The sequence below is a fragment of the Pleurodeles waltl genome, chromosome 3_1 (genome assembly GCF_031143425.1).
Source record: "Pleurodeles waltl isolate 20211129_DDA chromosome 3_1, aPleWal1.hap1.20221129, whole genome shotgun sequence".
In the NCBI taxonomy this organism is placed as follows: domain Eukaryota; kingdom Metazoa; phylum Chordata; class Amphibia; order Caudata; family Salamandridae; genus Pleurodeles; species Pleurodeles waltl.
The window spans coordinates 1,286,594,143-1,286,616,398 of NC_090440.1; positions in this window are offsets into that span (position 1 = coordinate 1,286,594,143).

Here is a 22,256-nt window from a genome sequence, read left to right on the forward strand (position 1 = left end):
AACCTCAAAATTTGGCTAAAAAAACACATGTTCCTCACATTTCTGTGTCAGAAAGTTCTGGAATCTGAGAGGACCTACAAATTTCCTTCCACCCAGCGTTCCCCCAAGTCTCCCGATAAAAATGATACCTCACTTGTGTGGGTAGGCCTAGTGCCGGCGACAGGAAACCCCCCAAAGCGCAACGTGGACACATCCTAAATTTTGGAAAAAAACAGAGGTGTTTTTTGCGAAGTGCCTACCTATAGAGTTTGGCCTCTAGCTCAGCCGGCACCTAGGGAAACCTACCAAACCTGTGCATTTCTGAAAACTAGAGACCTAGGGGAATCCAAGGAGAGGTGACTTGCGGGGCTCGGACCAGGTTCTGTTACCCAGAATCCTTTGCAAACCTCAAAATTTGGCTAAAAAAACACATGTTCCTCACATTTCGGTGACAGAAAGTTCTGGAATCTAAGAGGAGCCACAAATTTCCTTCCACCCAGCGTTCCCCCAAGTCTCCCGATAAAAATGATACCTCACTTGTGTGGGTAGGCCTAGCGCCCGCGACAGGAAATGGCCCAAAACACAACCTGGACACATCACATTTTTCATAGAAAACAGGGCCTACCTGTGGATTTTGGCCTCTAGCTCAGCCGGCACCTGGGGAAACCTAGCAAACCAGCGCATTTATGAAAACTAGAAACCCAGGGGAATCCAAGATGGGGTGAATTGTGGGGGTCTGACCAGGTTCTGTTACCCAGAATCCTTTGCAAACCTCAAAATTTGGCTAAAAAAACATGTTTTCCTCACATTTCAGTGACAGAAAGTTCTGGAATCTGAGAGGAGCCACAAATTTCCTTCCACCTAGCGTTCCCCCAAGTCTCCCGATAAAAATGATACCTCACTGGTGTGGGTAGGCCTAGCGCCCGCGACAGGAAATGGCCCAAAACACAACGTGGACACATCACATTTTTTCATAGAAAACAGTGCCTACCTGTGAATTTTGGCCTCTAGCTCAGCCGGGCCCAGGGGGGGCAGAAATGGCCTAAAATAAATTTGTCCCCCACCCCCCAACTCCTCTGCCCCCCCGGGAGCGACCCTTGCCTATGGGGTCGCCCCCCCTTGCGTGACATTGGTGCCAAAAAAAAAATCCCCGGTGCCTAGTGGTTTCTGCCCCCCTTGGGGCAGATTGACCTACAATCGGCCAATCTGTCCCCAAGGGGGGCAGAAATGGTCTAAATACAATTTGCCCCCAGGGGAGCGACCCTTGCCTAATGCGTTGCTCCCCATCTCTAAAAAAAAAAAAAAAAAAAACCCACGCAAAAAAAAAATTGCCCTGGCGCCTAAAGTTTTCTGCCCCCCCCCGGGGGCAGATCGGCCTAATACCAATAGGCCGATCTGCCCCCAGGGGGGCAGAAATGGCCTAAAATAAATTTGCCCCCCCACCCCCCCTGGGAGCGACCCTTGCCTGCAAGGTCGCTCCCGTTGCTTGACTGCGCAAAAAAAAGATCCCTGGTGCCTAGTGGTTTCTGCCCCCCTTGGGGGCAGATTGACCTACAATCGGCCAATCTGCCACCAAGGGGGGCAGAAATGGTCTAAATACAATTTGCCCCCCAGGGGAGCAACCCTTGCCTAATGCGTCGCTCCCCATCTCTAAAAAAACAAACAAACAAAAAAAAAACCCACACAAAAAAAAAATTGCCCTGGCGCCTAAAGGTTTCTGCCCCCCCCGGGGGCAGATCGGCCTAATACCAATAGGCCGATCTGCCCCCAGGGGGGCAGAAATGGCCTAAAATAAATTTGCCCCCCCACGCCCCCCGGGGAGCGACCCTTGCCTGCAAGGTCGCTCCCCTTGCGTGACTGCGCAAAAAAAAGATCCCTGGTGCCTAGTGGTTTCTGCCCCCCTTGGGGGCAGATTGACCTACAATCGGCCAATCTGCCCCCAAGGGTGGCAGAAATGGTCTAAATACAATTTGCCCCCCAGGGGAGCGACCCTTGCCTAATGCGTCGCTCCCCATCTCTAAAAAAACAAACAAACAAAAAAAAAAAACCCACAAAAAAAAATGTGCCCTGGTGCCTAAAGGTTTCTGCCCCCCCCCCCCCCCCCGGGGGCAGATCGGCCTAATACCAATAGGCCGATCTGCCCCCAGGGGGGCAGAAATGGCCTAAAATAAATTTGCCCCCCCACCCCCCCTGGGGAGCGACCCTTGCCTGCAAGGTCGCTCCCCTTGCGTGACGGCGCTAAAAAAAGATCTCTGGTGCCTAGTGGTTTCTGCCCCCATTGGGGGCAGATTGACCTACAATCGGCCAATCTGCCCCCAAAGGGGGCAGAAATGGTCTAAATACAATTTGCCCCCCAGGGGAGCGACCCTTGCCTAATGCGTCGCTCCCCATCTCTAAAAAAACAAACAAACAAAAAAAAAACACAAAAAAACTATTTGCCCAGGCGCCTAGAGGTTTCTGCCCCCCCTGTGGGCAGATCGGCCTAATACTAATAGGCCGATCTGCCCCCAGGGGGGGCAGAAATGGCCTAAAATAAATTTGCCCCCCTCACCCCCCCTGGGGAGCGACCCTTGCCTACAAGGTCGCTCCCCTTGCGTGACGGCGCAAAAAAAAGATCCCTGGTGCCTAGTGGTTTCTGCCCCCCTTGGGGGCAGATTGACCTAAAATCGGCCGATCTGCCCCCAAAGCGGGCAGAAATGGCCTAAATACAATTTGCCCCTCCAGGGGAGCGATCCTTGCCTAAGGGGACGCTCCCCATCTGTAAAACACAACAACAACAAAAATCCCTGGTGCCTAGTGGTTTCTGCCCCCCGTGGGGGCAGATCGGCCTAATAAAAATAAGCTGATCTGCCCCCATGGGGGGCAGAAATGGCCTAAAATAAATTTGCCCCCCAAGGGAACGACCCTTGCCTAAGGGGTCGCTCCCCTTACGTGAAAAACAAACAAACAAAAAAAACTCCCTGGTGTCTAGTGGTTTCTGCCCCCCTTGGGGGCAGATTGGCCTCATAAAAATAAGCCAATCAGCCCCCAAAGGGGGCAGAAATGGCCTAAATATAATTTCCCCCTATGGGAGCGACCCTTGCCTAAGGGGTCGCATCCCACACCTAAAAAACAAAAGAAAACAAATAAAACAACAAACCAAAAAAAAGTATCCCTGGTGTCTAGAGGTTTCTGCCCCCACTGGGGGCAGATCGGCCTAATAATAGGCCGATCTGCCCCCAGGGGGGGCAGAAAAGGCCTTAAAAAAAAATGACCCCCTGGGAGCGACCCTTGCCCAAGGGGTCGCTCCCTTCTGTCAATTTCATAGAAAAAAAAAAATCCCTGGTGTCTAGTGGGGTTTCAAAAGCCGGATTGCAAGCAATCCGGCTTTTGAAACCCTCGGAGAGACTTCAAAGGGAAGGAAATACATTTCCTTCCCTTTGAAGCCCCTCCGGGCCTCCCCCACGTGATCGAAAGAGAAATGCTGAGCATTTCTCTTTCGATCGCGCTGGAAGCAGAGAGGTTGTGTGATTGTCAGCGCGCGCTCGCGCGCTGACGTCACAGGGGGGGTGGGAGGGGGGTCGGGGGTTGAAGGGGAAGGGATTCCCCGGTCAGCCCTGACCTAGGGGGGTGGGGGGGGCGGCCCTCGGGAGGAGCGCTAGCGCTTCTCCCGAGGGCAGCATTGCGGACGTAATGGTTACGTCCATGGCGCCACACGGGCACTGCCATGGACATAACCATTACGTCCGTGGCGGGGAAGGGGTTAATGTATGCCGCGGGTCGGGCTAATGACTGTTTGACCAGCATGAATTCCAGTCTGACCTGGGCTGGCGAGGCCCGCCCAGGGAGACGAAAAACGCGGTTATAGGTCTTTATCAGAAGCTTATCCAGTAGACCTACTTCCATCCCCCTTATTATTTCGGTCCCATAGGTGATAGTTGGAAGTAGTTTCGCTCTCATTACGGCTGTTAATGAGTTCAGAGCCTGACCGCAGGTTGAATTGGCTAGCTTACAAAAGGCGTAAGTGAGGGCCTGCGTCTTACTTTTTATTGCTTCTTTTTGTGGCGAGTAATTACCTCTGGCGTCCACTACAAACCCTAGGTATCTATATGATGTTACTTCCTCTAGGGTTTTCCCATTCATATGCCATTTACTTCGGCTGGTTGGCCTGCGGTTTAAGATAATCATTTTCTACTTTTTATGATTGATTTCTAAATCATTAGATCCTGAGTATTCTTCTAATGCCTTTAACAATTTCTCCATGCCTATTCTGGAATTGCTGATTAGTAATATGTCGTCTGCATATAGCAGATTGGATATTTGTTGACCGCCCAGTGAGGGAGAGTGGGAGGATTGACCATTTAACTTAGTGGGGAGATCTGCTATGTACAGGTTGAACAGTGTTGGGGCCAGTACACATCCTTGCTTCACACCCACTGTTGTTTTGACTGCACTGGATAGGTGAGAGCCTTCCCCCAATTTCACCTTCACCCAAGTATCAGAGTATATCATTTTGATGGCGTTTAAAATAGAATGTGGCAGCCCCCACAGTAGTAATTTAGCCCACAATTTACAGCGGGAGACACAGTCAAAAGTAGCTTTAAAGTCCACAAAACATAAATAGGTTGGAGTCCCTTTTGCTTTTGCTCTATTTATGATCAGACCTAGCCCCATAAGGTTTGTTAATGTTCCTTGGTGCTTAGTGAAGCCGGTTTGGTTAAGGGGTAAAATGTCGTTATCTGTGATCCAGGCTTCCAGGTGAGTTAGCACACCGCAGAAAAAGTACTTGAGGTCAACGTCTAAAAGTCTGATTAGTCTGTAGTTACTTGGGGAGAGCGCGCTCCCACCCTTATATATGGGGTGGATTATTGAGCCTTTCCAAGATGCCGGGACGTTGCCTGTTGTGAGCACCTCGTTGAACATTGCAGCCAGGAAATTGGCCCACCTTTCCGTTTCTTGTTTGAATAATGCTTGGGGTAAGCCATTAGGGCCGGGGGTGCAGTCCGTTCGTGACTTTCCAATGATTTTCAACAGTTCTGGTGCCGTGAATTTCAAAGGATCACGGATATTGGGTTCCCAGCCAATCTTATGCCCCTGCATTTGAGGGCCTTCTTCGATGGGCAGTTCTTTTAGATGGGAATTTAAATGGGATACCCATACTTCCTCTGCTATATTTGCATTATTGCCTGCTTTTGCACCATTGTCTATTGTGTTGATGATTTTCCAAAATCTTTTGGAGTCGGAGGTTTTGATCGCGAAATGTAGTTTGGCCCACAGGGCCTCCTGTTGGCCTTTTTTAAAGGTCCATAGATCCCTTTTGTACCATTTCCTTTGCTCTCTCAACGCGGTCAATATTGATCTGTTATCTGGACTGTTACGCAGTGACCTTAACAGTTTACCTACCGCTGCTTTCCTTTTACGCACTGACAGCGGTAAGAGTGAACTTTGGAGGTGTTTCAATGGTGCTCCCTTTTTCGTCTTTTTTAAGGAATCTTTTTTTACGAGGTCGGTGGCAAAAGACTCCCGTACTGTTGTCAGCTTTGCCCCACTTGTGGCCATTGACTCTAGCTTTTGTAGGGCCTCATCTGCCTGGCTTTCAATGGTGTCAGAGGACCATTTGAGTCGCTTTAGGTTTTCGGTGCCCAATGTCCCGGTTAGGACTACCGCTTTCTCCGGATTTTGTGGTGATGCACAGATCCCGAATACCTGTGGCTTATGATCACTTTCCGTGCGGTCCATGATAGTAAAGGTGTTTACTAACTTATATAGAGCAGGGGACACCAGGGTGTAATCTAGATAGGAGACCGATTTCCTGGAGAATCTTGTCCATGCTGGTGGAATATCTGGGCACTTCCGTCCGTTTAGCACGAAGAGGCCTACTGATTCACAGGTGCGTATAAAACTCTCCCCTATTTTATCTTTCCTGCATTTGTCTGGGATGGTTTGGCTGGGCATTCTTGCCACTGTTTGAATGTGGTCCTCACTGGGGTTGTGGAACAAGCCAAGATTGAAATCGCCCGACATTAGCCAGAATGCCGATTTTACTGTGCTTTTTATCCTTAACAGTTGCGTTAGCAATTTGTTTGCTTAAATTTTTTTTTTTTTTGGATTGATGTATATGTTTACCAGAACCAATGGTTCCTGTGTAGTTTTCCCCCAACTGTCCAGGCGGAGTAATTGAAAGGGTTGGTCTTCCTCCTTATGCTCAGCGATTTTTACCAAAAGGCTCTTACTAATGTAGGTGGGTAGGCCTCCCTTCGGCATTCCGGGCCTATTGGTTTTTGTTGCTGGGCTAAGATATTCCAAGAATCCGATTATCGGTATTGATTCAATTGCTCAAGATTCCTGTAGGAGTAAAATGTCGAAGGTACTGAAAAAACTAATTACTGCAGGATCCTCCAGTTTTGCCCGTAGGCCACCGACGTTCCAAGAGCAAATGGATAATATGCCGTGTGCGGGTTGATCCTTACCTATTCAATTTTTGCCCATCAGTCTTGGTGGTAAATTCGTCGCTGCCCATTCCCTTTCCGCATATATTTGTTGACCCAAAACCACTCTTTCCTTCCCTTCTTCTCTCCAAATTTGGACTGTCAGCGGGTGCTTAGGTGGGCATTTCTCACTGGACTTTTCTTCAATGGGCCTGCTGGCTTGATGTACTCCTTTCAAAACTGACCATGTACCTTTGGGATTTCCCAGGGATTGTGAGGCTAGCAGCGGAGTTGGATAGCGCTCTTCTTTGTAGATGGTCACCTCAATGCCCCAGGCTTTCAATAGGTCCTTTCTTTTCATGATCCGCTTTGGGATATCTGGTGAAGAGAAGATGGTGAGTGTTGGGTCCGTGTGTTGGTTGCCTCTTGCTTGGATGAATTTTATTGCTACAAGATCCTCTGAGGCTACAGACTGAAGATCCGGTAGGGCTTTTATGATTCTTAGAATAGAAGAGCGATTGAGAATATCTGTGGGGGACCTGGAGGTGTATTCTGGGATCCACAATAACTGGCGAGTGAACTCCTGGGCACTCGTATCTGATATAAGTGGCTGGTGTTGCTCTATATGCAGGTTTTGTTCCCTATAAACGTCTTCTGACTGACCAGTGACGGGCTTATGTCCCTTGCTGCCCACAGTGGCCCATGTTAGTTGGGGGTGCAGCGCAGGCGTGATGGCTTTTGGATTTATACACTGGTTTCTCCTTGTGGGGCTTGGTCTTAAGTTCGTTGTTGAGCCAATTGCTGCCGGTGGCCTCTGGGGGGACATTGTTGACTGGATGTTGTCTGCTGAGCCGGGGATTGTTATCACATCTTCTATTGTATTGGAGCTTGTACTTATGTGGGCAGTAATGTCTTTATTATACCCTCCATTTGACATTGCATGGTCCTTTGGTGATTCCTTTAGGCTGGTATCAGTGCTTTTTATGGCAGTTGGATGATGTAATTGTGCGGACTTCCTTCCCTTCCTTGCCCGCTTTCGTTCTCTTTTTGAAAGGATCCGGGTTGTGGGAGGCTCAGGGTTCCCGGTCTTATTGATGAACTGTAGCTGAGGATGATTCTCCATAGGGTCCACACTAGCACTTGCTAGTTGACGACTGTCAGCCGATTTTCTCTCATTGCTTGTGGTTGATAAAACAGGTGCTAGAGAGGAATCGGGCTGCTGCTCCTCTTGTTCAGCTCCCTCGGAGTAGATTTTAGCTTGGTGGCAAGTGGTTTAGTGCAAGTATCTTCAGCCTTCCGGGTGGAGCAGATTTATTGGAGTAGTCCGTCTAGGATTTGCAGTAGTTGGGATATCTTTTCTACTACCTCCTTACAGGAACAAATTGTAAAATCATTAGAGTGATTGACTTGCGCCCTTGTTATAAGTGCGTTTAATTTTTCCAATTTATTGTCAATCCCAGAGACAAATACTGCCAGGGTATTTAGCAGGTCGACTTGAATGTCCATTTTATTTGAGTGAAATTGAAGAGCCAAGACCGTTGCTTGCATTGAATTTAGGATTGCGGCCCACATTTCTTCTGACTTGACTGCCAATTGGGCTGGTGTCTTTAAGTCGGGTTCTTGGTTACCACTTAATAATACTTTATTTGTTGTTATTTTGTGTGGGACTTTCTGTACGGCTGTCCCTGTTTCTGCCTTTGCAGATATGCTTGTGAGGACCTGTTCCTTACCCCAGAGGTCCTGTTCTTTTTTTCACCTTCGTACGATGGAAATGAGTGGAGTTTCGGGCTTTGGCAGAATGGGTCACCTTCCTGAGATTCTTGTTCTAAATGTTCTGCGATTGCTACCAGTTCTGAGTCCAGGATGGGTAGCTTGGCTGGACTAGAAGTCCATTGGTGCTTAGAGGCATCTAGTGATTTATTGCATATGATCGAGTTTCGCCTAAGATTGTAGTGGGGTCCTGGTGTGGGAGTGGGTGGTATTGCGTCTTTCTGGTCAGTACTTGATGCGGCTATTTTCATGGGGTGATTTTTTCTAATCACTACTGTTGGCGATAGGGGGAGGGGGGGAGGTGAATTCATTCTGAGTTTCTTTTCATTGCTTCCTTGCTGTTGCCGGTCTTGGCTGGATAAGGTTATTTCCCCAAAACTTGTTTGGGTTTGAGCCAGGGAGTTGATCCTTTTTCTGGCGGCGTAGGCTCCAGCTGTAGTGAAGTAATCAGTTATCTTGCGAAGCTTGGGGGAGACTGTGGGCTCTGGAGCCCCCTCCGGCAGGGTCACTGGTTTCCAAAAGCCAGGCTCTTCCCAGATCATTCCTTCCACACTGGCATTATGGTCACCTCCCCTGCATGTGCCAATTGTTAGATTATGCCTCCTGGGTGTGAGGGGGAGGGGATGATCCTGTTCGCTGCTTGTTCTCCTTTTTGGGGTTGCTTCATCCAGAGTCGGGTCTCCTTTCCTTTTTCTTTTTCCTTGTTTTGCAGGACGATTGATAGTACTGCCTCGTGTTTTGCCTGATCTCATGGTCGGTGGATTTTTGCTGCCTTAGAGCGGGGTGATTTGGGCGGGCTGTCGAAGCAGGGGAGATAGGCCTTATTGTGCCTTCTTGTGCCTTTTACTGTTTCTATTTTTCCAAGAAGAAACGTTAACGTCTTAGGGTGCAGTGGAAGTGGAAGTACCCCTGGGGTACTTGGAGCTTTTGAGGGCCTGCGCAGAGCCCGGAATTACCAGTCCTTGTTAGTCCTCGTTAGTCCTTTCCTGTTCCTGCCTGTGGAAGCCCTGGTCAGGATGCAGGGGTGAAGGGTGAAGGGTGGAGCAGGGGCGGGGGAGGGGGGTGCTCCACGGGCTGGCAGCAGGACCTGGGTTACCTCCCTTCCCTTGCCTTGTTGCCCTTCCTGCCCCCCTTTAGCCCCTTGCCCCTTAGTGCTCTGCCGCTCACTTGCTCACCTGCTCACTTGCTGGTGCTGGTGCTGGTGCTGGTACTGGTGCTGGTGCTGCTTGCTAAGGGTTTCTTCACGGTTACCTTGAAGGCCGATAGGTGATGCTCTAAGGCCAGACCTGTCGTCCTCCAAGGAGTGCTTCTCCTTCCTTTCCTCTGCCTCCTCGCCTCCGTGATTTGTGCCACCAAAAATTACCCCAAAGCCCCTAATTACCCAATGCCCCCCCGCAAGCTGCACCCGCGATCAGGCCGCTTCCGCAAGGGGTCTGCAGAGGGGGGGGGGCGCGGTTGTTGCTGCACGCCAAAAAAAACCTGCAAAACCTGTAAAACCTGCTGCCCGAATTGCTGGGCTGGGCAGGGTCCCTCTGGTCCCGCTGGTCACGAGTGACGGGCAGGTGACCACGGTATCGATGTTGGTGTTGGCGATAAGCGGAGAGCGGCGAGCGGTGAGCTACGGCGGGGCTGCTGCCGCTGCTGCCCCGGGACCGGAAACCGGAAACTGCGTCGTCAAACCGCTGAACGTCTGCTTCTTAAGTCAATGCAAACTCCATTCCAATCACGGGTGGCTCCGTGTGTTCTTAATCCAGGAAGCTGGTTCCACGATAAACACTCGGGTTTCCGCAGAGAACAATTACTCAGTACAAAACCAGCATCTTCCCACTTGCTTCGCTCTAGCCAACCCACTGTCTAGAAGGCACTGAAGACCTGCAGCTGCTGCACAGACCCTCTGAGCCGTGGGCCCCCGCGAGTGCTCACCTGGGGAGGTCCGGCTCTTCCTCCGTCTCCTGGCTGCAGGCGCTCCCGGGCCCTGGGAGGAGTTGGGGTGGCTCTGCTGCCGGCCGGGGCCCTGGGCACACGCAGGAAAGGCAGGGAGAGGGGAGCTGCTGGGCTCTGGAGGGGGTCAGGAGGGGTGTGGGGGGTCGGGAGGGGTGTGGGAGGCCGGGCTCCCGCAGGCTCCGGCGCACAGCCCTCGGCTCGCAGCACACAGTGAGGTCGGGGTACGCGCCGCTCCTACCTGCTGATTCAGCCGTTAACCGTCCACAGCGATGGCCCCGGTGCTGCCGCTGCCCCTGTGACCAGGAAGCCCAGCAAGTGGTTAAGCCACACGCCATATGCCAGTACTGCTACGTACTATTTATACATACCGTGATAGTTTTGAGGTGAGTGACTTGAACATTCACTGGGAGTTAGTTATTGCTTACAAGTGCCATCCCGAAAAAAATGTAGGGCCATATGTACAAAGCCCTAGCCTCACTTTTTGTGACACTCCAGTAGTGCGGTGCAGTGAGCCACATTTACAAGGCGGTGCTAAGCCATGTTTTGTACCTTAATGCCACCTTGTAAATATGGATCCCTCTGACTCAGTTTTCTGAGGGGCGTGCAATTGGTGTAGCAGTGGGAATTCCACAACACCCATTGCTTTTGATGCTGTCCTAGATTAACAACAAGGTGTAAATCTGTGGTAACGCCAAAAACGAACCACCCCAGGGGTGACGTTAGCATGGCGCAAGAAGAAAAAATACTTTTATTCCTCCTCATTTCTGCTTTTTCATGTGTGCTGCATTCTGAGAGCGAAAGGTGATGAATGATTGTTTATGTGGAAGAAAGTTTCCCTTCCTGCACATAAACAATCATTTAAAAATGACGATTTGGTACTTCTGAGTGTGCTGCATTATGCAGCACACATAGAAGTGCCAAATCGTCATTGTAGATTGTTTATGTGCAGGATGGTGCAAGGATGCCTACGTTGCCAACTAAATTAAGCGCAGGGGGAAACACAGGGTGTGCCATATTTTAGTATATGTGATGTATTCCTGCATTTCTAAAGAGACGCAGCGCGGCGCTGCAAATTTTGGCACAGCACCACACTGAGCCACTTTTTTGTAAATCTGGCCCTTACATTTTTTAGGGAATATTTTTCATCATCTCTCCAAATCCACCCTTATGTTCGGCATTGTTTTGTTTTTTATTGTTGGGCCTCTTGACCTGTAGTTGGGAAAAAAGATACAGAGAAAAATAGAAAAAGAAAAAAAAGAAACAAAAGTTATTTTTAAAATTATTTTAATTTTCAAAACAATAAAAAGCTTATTGGCATCGTAACATTTTTCCAATGGTCTCCTGCATTCATATTTGGTGAAGAAAGTTCAAAAGTGTAGGTGAACAGTAAGTTCAATAATGGAAGTATCCATCAGGGACGATACAGTTATTTTTATGCTTATATGAAGAAATGTCTGGTTGTAAAATGTACAGTACCAAATATGTGTATATTAATGTTGGCATGTGTAGTTTTTTAACTTAGTTAATAAATTATAGTAATTAAATTTTTTTTTTATCAGACAGCAGTAACAATAAAGTTACAGGTATAAGCCATCACTGAGCATCTGATGAGGTGAAGATGAGCACAGTCTTGAAGTCAGCATAAAAAACTGGGTAAAAACACAAATCAAATAGGTTTTTAAAATACCTGTATAAATGCTGAGCATGGAATAGATGCTATGTTCTTAGCTAAATCAGTAGTTTTCTTTTAAGGTTATCAACCATCTGAGGCCACATAATGACATATTGTGGCGGTTGTCACAATGCGTCCTGATATTGGGCCACCACCGCTGAAATAGTTCCCATCGTGTGCCGCTGGGAGATAGGGAATGCGGTCTAGTGATCCTTGACCGGACAATAGTGGCCCCACCCGTAACCACACAGCTTGGCTCTCAAGGTAGAATTACGACACGCTCAAGAGCCAACGCATGTGCTTGCAATTATAGAGAATTTCCAGAACTCATTTCTTGTAGAAGATTTATTTGAAGGTATAACTTAAAGAGTGGGAGAGAGGAGTTGCACAGAAATGGATATTATGCAAGTTTGGTAATAATTATTCCTGCCTTTCTTCCCTTTTATGGTTGTTTCTTTATAGGAATTTGAGTCTAGTTAGAGAGCGTTGTTTGCCAGCGGGGATTAACCCTTTGCACGCCATGGACGTAATGGTTACATCCATGGCTGCGCCTGTGAGGTGCCATGGACGTAACCATTACGTCCATTTGCCGGCCCCTTTGGGAGTGTCATGACCACACAAACTTGCCAAGTCAAATCAAAGAAGTGCATGAGAAAAGCAAAGAGATATCCTCAGTGGAGACAGCAAAGCCCAAACTGGAAGAAGGTTTGCAGAGTAATCTTGCGCTTATTTCAAAGGAAGAATCAAGAAGAGAAGATCCAAAATGGCCGCTGTGAGTCCTGAAGGTTAGTTACAGTTCTAGTCTTGCAATCGGTTGGTTGCTAGGTTACGAGCTCTCCAGCTGGAAGTCTTGCACTTCAACTGAGGTCTGACAGGAATCAGCTGTGTGGAGAGAGAGCGCGCTTCAGAACAGAAACTCCTGTGAGGTAAAATTACATTTGAAGATTATATTACAGAAAACGGATAAATATTGTCAAGGTTTATTCGAAGAGTTTGATAGTAGACCGTTCCCGTGGAAGTCGGCAACGCTACAGAGTTAATGTATGAATTTACCTTATGTTTACAAGGTTCTTGTTTAAGATATTAAAGTCAAAGAAAAAACGAACTTTAAAAGAGCAAGTATCTACAAATGTCAAGGCTATAAACAAAGGCCAAGTTTAAAGGAGAAACGAACTGTTAACAAATAAGCATTTACAAATTCAATGTTAATAAACCAAAATAGAGTTTAAAAGAGAAACAAACTTAAATAAACAAGCATTTACATCGACAGATGTCGAAGTAAGGAAGGAGAAACTAACTGTAATAAACAAGCATTTACAAATACAAGTTATCAACAAATGTCGAAGTAAGAAAGGAGAAACGAACTTTAATAAACAAGCATTTACAAATACAAGTATTGACAGAAGTCACAATAAGACAGGAGAAATTAAATAACATCAGCTGATTTGAAGAACGCATTATCACCAACTATATATATATATATATATATATATATATAGCAACATAAAACCAATCTCTAACAAAGGTTGAGAAGTTCTTCCAGTAATAAGCATTTTTTAAGAAGAGCTATCATTTATAGAGAGAAGCAAGGCTACAGAGAACTCAGGGTGAGTGAAGAAATAATAGAATTAAAGAGAATTAAGTGTTGAGAGTAGAAAGTGAAAAACTGATGTTGTATGTCCCTAGTAATTGCGACTGTGACTCTTGCAGGTGCTGTATCCAATCTTAGATGTGAAGAGGCAGACTGAGTACTGGCGTTCATCATCTCTGTGGCAGTCTCTCTACCATCCCATTCCCCTTTCCCCCTCCGGGGTACTCAGCACGAAGGATTAATATTCGTTGTGAGTAGCTCGGGTCGGGACTGAGGAGTTATCTTCTGCTTCTGAGGAAATTGAATTGAAGTATCCTGACAGGGAGAAGCGCTAGCACTCCCCACGAGGGCAACCCCCCAGGTCAGGGATGGAAGGGGAATCGATTCCCCTTCCACTCTGACCCCCCAGTGACATCTGATGACGTCCGCACGCGAAAGCGTGCTGACCTCATCAGATGTCACCTCCCATGCATGCTTCCAGCGCGATTGCGGAAGAGAAATGCAAAAGTATTTCTCTTCCGCTCGGGAGGAGGGGGCCAGTAGAGACATGAAAGGAAAGGAAAGGCCTTTCCTTTCCTTTCATGTCTCTGCAAGGATTTCTGCCGCCCGATCTCGATGAGATCGGGCAGCAGAAATGCCCACTAGACACCAGGGATTTTTTTTTTAAATGAACATAAGGGGAGCGGCCCTTGGATAAGGGCCGCTCTCCAGGGGGGCCAATAATTTTTAGGCCATTTCTGCCCCCGCGGGGTAGAAAACCCCTAGACACCAGGGATTTTTTTTTCTTTTATGTGTAGGGAGCGTCCCCTTCAGCAAGGGTCTCTCCCTAGGAGGCCAAATAGATTTTAGACCATTTCTGTCCCCCCCGGGGGCAGATACCACTAGACACCAGGGAGGGTTTTTTTATTATCCTTTCACATAATGGGAGCGGCCCCTTGGGCAAGGGCCGCTCCATGAGTGGGCAAAATATTTTTAGGCCTTTTCTGCCCCCCGCTTGGAGGCAGATCAACCTAATATAATTAGGCTGATCTGCCTCTAGGATTGGCAGAAATCTCTAGACACCAGGGATATATATCTATTTTTATTTACTTTATGTTTTTTTGTATGTGTCAAGGAGACCAGATCCTCGGGGCTTGCGCATGTTCCCAACATGTGCACCTCTTGGCAGCTCCAAACTCCACTAGTTATATAGCACAGAGTTAAAGAATGGCCAAGTGGGGGAATGGGTTTTTGGGTTGGGAACAGCGGGGAAGGAGACCTGTGGAAGCAAGAGTTAAACAACAGAATTGCTAAATTAATCACAATGACTTTCAATAAATTTTGTTTCAAATAAACACTCATGCTGAAAACATGAAAGGCCTAAGGCTTCACTATAACTAAGCCTCAAGAATCTAGGTACCTGGAAATCAAGAAAGGTTATGCAAGGTTTTTCTCATGAACATTCCAGAATTAACATATCATATTTTGAACAATAAATTCTCTCCAAAATACTTCTTAGAATAATCTCTGCATTGTAGCAAGAATCAAAGAGCACATGGTTTTTTTTCTCTGCATGAATGAACTGTACAAGTACCATGAATAACACTGATACGTCACTCTCTGATTAAGAGTTTCAAGACTCAAATGTTCAGGGAATATTATGCACTTTAATCCAAACTGCACATCTAGGTTTCAATGTCTAGAAATGATTGCGCACTCCGCCGATCTGTATTTCAAAAGTTAAACACCAGGAAAGAGTTGAGCACTCTGTTGCCGATTCAAACATCTAGATTCACATGCAATGAAACGATCGCGCACAACGCTGATCTATGATTCAAGAGTTAAATGCCTGGAAAGAATCGCACACACTGTTGCTGATACGGAATTCACGATACAAATGCCATGAAATGATCGCGCACACTGCTGATCTGATTGCCAAGAAGTAAATACCTGGAAGGAATCGCGCACACTGTTGCCGATTCAGAATTCACGATACAAATGCCATGAAATGATTGCGCACACTGCCGATCTGAATGCCAAGAAGTAAATGCCTGGAAGGAATCGCGCACACTGTTGCCGATTCGGAATTCACAATGCAAATGCCATGAAATGATTGCGCACACTGCCGATCTGAATGCCAAGAAGTAAATGCCTGGAAGGAAACGCGCACACTGTTGCCGATTTGGAATTCACGATTAAAAATGCCATGAAATGATCGTGCACACTGCTGATCTGAATGCCAAGAAATAAATGCCTGGAATGAATCGTGCACACTGTTGCTGATTCGGAATTCACGATACAAATGCCATGAAATGATCGCGCACACTGCCGATCTGAATACCAAGAAATAAATGCCTGGAATGAATCGCGCACACTGTTGCCAATTTGGAATTCACGATACAAATGCCATGAAATGATCGTGCACGCTGCCAATCTAAATGCCAAGAAGTAAATGCCTGGAATGAATTGCGCACACTGGTGCTGATTCGGAATTCACAATACAAATGCCATGAAAACAATCGCACACGCGATTTCAAGTTTAGGCCCAAAACTCGAGTGTCACTGGAAAATGGAGTTGGGGCCTAACCCGACCTCCGCCTTACCGCACTGCTTGAAGATCACCAAATAAACGATTGCAGGCCTGGAAATGACTGGATAGGCCTCTGGGATAGGAGCTCTGGAAAATGCTGCTGCTCTGCACCGGGACCTCTCAATAGTAAGCACGTGGAGCTGCGCTGGCTCCCTTATATAGAGCCAAGCCCCGCCCATGAGCCACACCAAACCATGCTGCAAGAAAAGCTTCTAGAAAGTCTCAGAATAAAGGACCACACCCTGTAGTCCTGCAAACAAGCCTTGCAAATGAACAATGAATTACAAACAGCATTAATGACTTTTCAAGGTAAAAGCTCTGCAATTCAAAAGGTTAACATACTGCATAGAAACATAATGCATGAAATATGCCTTTGCATAAGGACTGGGTTTTTGCATTCGTCGCCCGTAGAGCTCGCACTGTCCTGATGTTGACAGTATGGGGAGCGAACCCCTAGGCAAGGGTTGCTCCCCTGGGGGGCAAATTGTATTTAGGCCATTTCTGCCCCCCTTGGGGCAGATCAGCCTATTTTTGTTAGGCCAATCTGTTCCCAAGGGGTGCAGAAATCACTAGACACTAAGGATTGGTGTGTGTGTGTGTTTTGTTTGGGGGGCTGCCCCTTGGGCAAGGGTCATGGGGGCACATTACTGTTGGCCATATCTGCCCCCCTTGGGGGCAGATTGGCCTATTTTTGGAAGCAGAAAGCCCACCAGAGGCCAGGGAAGATTTTTTTTCAAAATAAGAGGGTGGGGGTATGGCCAGACCCCCACCCCAAGTAAATGGGGCCAAAGTTGTTCTGCCCACCAGTGGGCAGATAGGGCTATTACCCCCGATCCACGCCCCGGGGGGCAGAAAGTCTACTAGATGGCATGGAATTTAAAAAAAACAAAAAATAGTGGGGTGGTGGCTACCAACCACTATGGGCCTGGTTATGCCCCCACCCCAACTGAAGGAGGTAACAGTCTTTGGGCCATGAGAGCTTGGTAACTCTCAAAATTGTCCCACTTGGAATGGTGAGGGCTGCACTTTTTTGACTTTGGGACGCTGCCATGAAGAAAAATTCACAAGACCCAGACACATCTGAAAACTAAACATCTGGTTGATTCCAGGGTGGTGTGCTTCACATGCACCCCACACCATTTTCTTACCCACATTGCCCTGCAAACCCCCAACTTTGCTGGAAATCACACATTTTTCCCACATTTTTGTGATGGAACCTTCTGTAATCTGCAGGAATCCACAAAATTCCTACCACCCAACATCGTCCCATCTATACCAATGAAATTCTGCTGCACTTGTCAGCCTAAATATGTTTTTTTTCAAACTGCCCTTTTGGACCCGCTGTGGTTCCCCCTCAATTTCAACATGTTTTTGGCTCTTCCCTGTCACAGGCACTTGGCCCACCTACACAAGTAAGGTATATTTTTTCTGGGAGATTAAGGGGAACTTTGGGTGGTAGGAAATGTGTCCCAGTGCAGTGATCCCACACAGAAAATGTGGGAAAAACGTGATTTTTTAGCTAAATTTGAGGTTTGCTGAGGAGTCTGGGTAAGAAATCATAGGGGGATCCACGCAAGTCACACCTCCCTGGACTCCCTCTGGTGTTTAGTTTTCAGAAACATCTGGGTTTGGTAGGTTTCCCTAGATGGCTGCTGAGCCCAGGACCAAAAAAGCAGGTGCCCCCCCGAAAAACAGGTAGTTTTGTATTTGATAATTTTGATGTGTCCAGATAGTGTTTTGCACATTTCCTGTTTTCCTGTCGCGGGCACTAGGCCTACCCACACAAGTGAGGCATAATTTTTATCGGGAGACTTAGGGGAATGCTGGGTGGAAGGAAATTTGTGGCTCCTCTCATATTCCAGAACTTTCTGTCACCGAAATGTGTTTTTTTAGCCAAATTTTGAGGTTTGCAAAGGATTCTGGGTAACAGAACCAGGTAAGAGCCCCACAAGTCACCCCATCTTGGATTCCCCTAGGTGTGTAGTTTTAAAAAATGCGCAGGTTTGGTAGGTTTCCCTAGGTGCCGGCTGAGTTAGAGGCCAAAATCCACAGCTAGGCACTTTGCGAAAAACACCTCTGTTTTCTTTGGGAAAATGTGATGTGTCCACAATGTGTTTTGGGGCATTTCCTGTCGCGGGCAATATGCCTACTCACACAAGTGAGGTACAGTTTTTATTGGGAGACTTGGGGAAATGCTGGGTGGAAGGAAATTTGTGGCTCCTTTCAGATTCCAGAACTTTCTGTCACCCAAATGAGAGGAAAAAGTGTTTTTTGGCCAAATCTTGAGGTTTGCAAAGGATTCTGGGTAACAGAACCTGGCCAGAGCCCCACAAGTCACCCCATTGTGGATTCCCCTAGGTGTCTAGTTTTAAAAAATGCACAGGTTTGGTAGGTTTCCCTAGGTGCCGGCTGAGCTAGAGGCCAAAATCCACAGGTAGGCACTTTGCAAAAAACACCTCTGTTTTCTTTGGGAAAATGTGATGTGTCCATATTGTGTTTTGGGGCATTTCCTGTTGCAGGCGCTAGGCCTACCCACACAAGTTAGTTACCATTTTTATTGGGAGACTTGGGGAGACGCTGGGTGGAAGGACATTTGTGGCTTCTCTCAGATTCTAGAACTTTCTGTCACCGAAATTAGAGGAAAAAGTATTTTTTAGGCCAAATTTTGAGGTTTGCAAAGGATTCTGGGTAACAAAACCTTGTGAGAGCCCCACAAGTCACCCCATCTTGGATTCCCCTAGGTGTCTACTTTTCATAAATGTGCAAGTTTGCTAAGTTTCCCTAGGTGCCGGCTGAGCTAGAGGCCAAAATCTACAACTGGGCACTTTGCAAAAAACACATGAGGTTTCAATGTAAAAATGTGATGTGTCCATGTTGCGTTTCCTATCACTAGCATCAGGCCTACCCACGCAAGTGAGGTACCATTTTTATTGGGAGACTTGGGGGAACACAGAATAGCAAAACAAGTGTTATTGCCCCTTGTCTTTCTCTTCATTTTTGTCTTGCGAATGTAAGACAGTGTGTAAAAAAGACGTGTAATTGTGAAAAGCCCTGTAAATCACATGCTAGTATGGGCACCCCGGAATTCAGAGATGTGCAAGTAACCACTGCTTCTCAACACCTTAACTTGTGCCCATTTTGGAAATACAAAGGTTTTCTTGTTACTTATTTTTCACTCTTTATATTTCAGCAAATTAATTGCTGTATACCCAGAATAGAATGAAAACCCATTGCAAGGTGCAGTACATTTATTGGCTCTGGCTACCTAGGGTTCTTGATGAACCTACAAGCCCTATATACTCCCGCAACCAGAAGAGTCCAGCAGACCTAACGGTATATTGTTTTAAAAAATCTGACATTGCAGGAAAAAGTTACAGAGTAAAAGATTGAGAAAAATTTCTGTTTTTTTACCTCACTTTCAATATTTTTTTATTTCAGCTGTTATTTTCTGTAAGAAACCCTTGTAGGATCTACACAAATGACCCCTTGCTGAATTCAGAATTTTGTCTACTTTTCAGAAATGTTTAGCTATCTGGGAACCAGCATTGGTTTCACACCCATTTCTGTCACTAAGTGGAAGGAGGCTGAAAGCACAAAAAATAGTAACAATGGGGTATGTCCCAATAAAATGCCAAAATTATGTTGAAAAATTGGGTTTTCTGATTCAAGTATGCCTGTTCCTGAAAGCTGGGAAGATGATGATTTTATCACCGCAAACCCTTTGTTAATGCCATTTTCAGGGAAAAAGCCACAAGCCTTCTTCTGCAGCCCTTTTTTGCAATTGTTTGGAAAAAAACGAAATGTTGGCTGTGTTTTGGCTAATTTCTTGGTCTCCTTCAGGGGAACCTACAAAGTCTGGGTACCTCTAGAATTCATAGGATGTTGGAAAAAAAGGAGGCAAATTTGGTGTGGGTAGCTTATGTGGACAAAAAGTTCTGATGGCTAAACTGCCCCAGATAGCCAAAATAAGGCTTGGCACCTAAGGGGAAAATAGCCTGGCAGTGAAGGGATTAAAGGAACGTTAGGGTAGGGTTATATGAAGAACCATTCGTTTTTTCCTTTAGATTACTAAGGCCTTAGATGTGAGCCAGAGATGGGGATCCTAGGGAGAACTACGCAGACAAATCTGCTGCTTTGTCCATCTCTAAGGTATCTATTTTGGTATTATTCACAGTGATTCTTTAAATCATTAAAACTACAAATGTATTCACCCTAGTTAAATACTTGACACAACCTGCAATTTACAGTTGGAACAGAGGTTTGAGTGCACAGCTTTACATATTGCAGGTAATGTCAGAACAATCAGTAGACATCTCATTACGTGGCCTTGCATGGTTGATGATCTTAGAAGAAACTATTGATTTAGGTGAGAACATCTTATCTATTCCACGCACAGCATTTGTACATGTTTTTTCACAATCTATTTGATTTGTGTTTTTACCTAGTGTTTCATGATGACTACAAGCCTATGTTCATCTTTACCTCATTAGGTGCTCAGAGATGGCTTATGTCTGTAACTTTATTGTTATTGACGCCTGAGAAAACACAAAATGTAATTACTTTAATGTATGAAATATGTATAAAAATATATACACATATTTGTTACTATACATTTTACAACCCTAGATTTCTTAGAAATAATATGAAAATGAATGTGTGTTTCCTGATGGGTACCTTTACTATTTAACCTACCATTCACTTACTTTTTTGTTCACTGTCTTCTTCAAATATGTACTCATTAGACCTATTAGGAAACACGTTAGAATGTCAATGAGCTATTTATTGTAATGAAAATTAGAATAGTTCTAAAAATAACTATTTCTTCTTCTTTTTCTCTTTCTTTTTATATTTTTTCAGTATTTTTTTCTTTTTAACTACAGGTAAACAGGATCAACAATAAAAAACAAAGCAATACCGAACATAAAGGAGGATTTGGAAAGGTGATGAGTAAAGTTCCCAAAAAACCTAACGGGCATATTGATAAGAGGTTGGGCATGCTTGCACAATGCAATGTGGTACATGCATGGCGCAGACCACTACGTAATATTTTTGAAGCACTTTGAGTGGCTACAAAAATATAGAGAAGTGCAATGCAGCACAAATCACATGTCGCTTACTCTGCACTAGCGAGGCGTTACATTGGAGTTGCGTTGTTACTCCCACCCAACTCCCATGGATTTTGACACTTTCCCAGATTGTGTCAAATCCAACTCAACCCTGGTAAACCTGGTGATCGAAAACCCAAGTCTACCCAGGTGAGGCAAAATGGGGAGAAATATTTTAATTTCTCCTCATTTATTCCTCTTTCTATGAAAGAGAAAAAAAAACCTCTCAGGATTGTTTTTGTGCCCCTTCCTGCACAAAAACAATTCTACATGTAACGCAGACACCCTTGCACCATGCTGCAAGGGTACCTGCATTGATGCTAGGCAACCAAAAGAGTGCCATCGGAGCAGGAAACCACAGGAATGCGACGTATTGGATAAATACGGAGCATTCCTTCCCTTTCTCTGTGATGTAGGGCAGTGCAGCAAGGTGACTTGATTTCATGCCCTGCACCACAAATCCAATAGATCCGGGCCCAAGGGTTTTGAGGAGGGCACTGGTGAGCCATAACTAGCTCTCGGTGCATGTTTAAGTCAGTCTCCAACAAAACTATAACTGTCTGGCAGTATAAACAGTATGCAGCAGTACTGGTGTAAGGCTAAACCACATGCTGGACTTGCCTCAGCCAGTGCACTACCACCGCAGAACCAGGAGGTGGAACAGAGGGTGCATCAGAGCTACTAGATGTCCCTGGCACACTACTGTGCATGGCCGAGGTTGATGGTGCAGCATTATTGTTGCCAGGATTTGCAGCGCTAGTACTGTGTTAAAGTTCGTGCAACTCCAACTGTCTTTTTAATTCAGCTGCACCGAACACATGGCATACATTGCTTGTAGATGTTTTAACATCCCTGTTGTACCCAGCAAGTGCTGCTGGCCACTCCCATATGAAATTACTTTATGACCGAAGTTGCATGGCACGTAGCGCGCTGCAAAACTGCCAGAGAACCGACTCCTTCAGCCATCTTCTTCTTTGAAGCTCCTGCTCCTCCTGGGCAATGGCCTGCTCTTCCTCTTCGACTGCAGCCTCACGCTCCCCTAAAGGCTGTACTTCTGCCATAGATTTATAAGAAGATTTTCATCTTATAAACTACAGAAAGAAATGGAATATCTTCTGCCCACTGTTCTGCCTCTACATCACACGCAAGCACAACAGAAATACAAAAAAATGCATTGGAGCTTCCTAATTGTGCAATGGAAAAACCATTCTAGCCTATC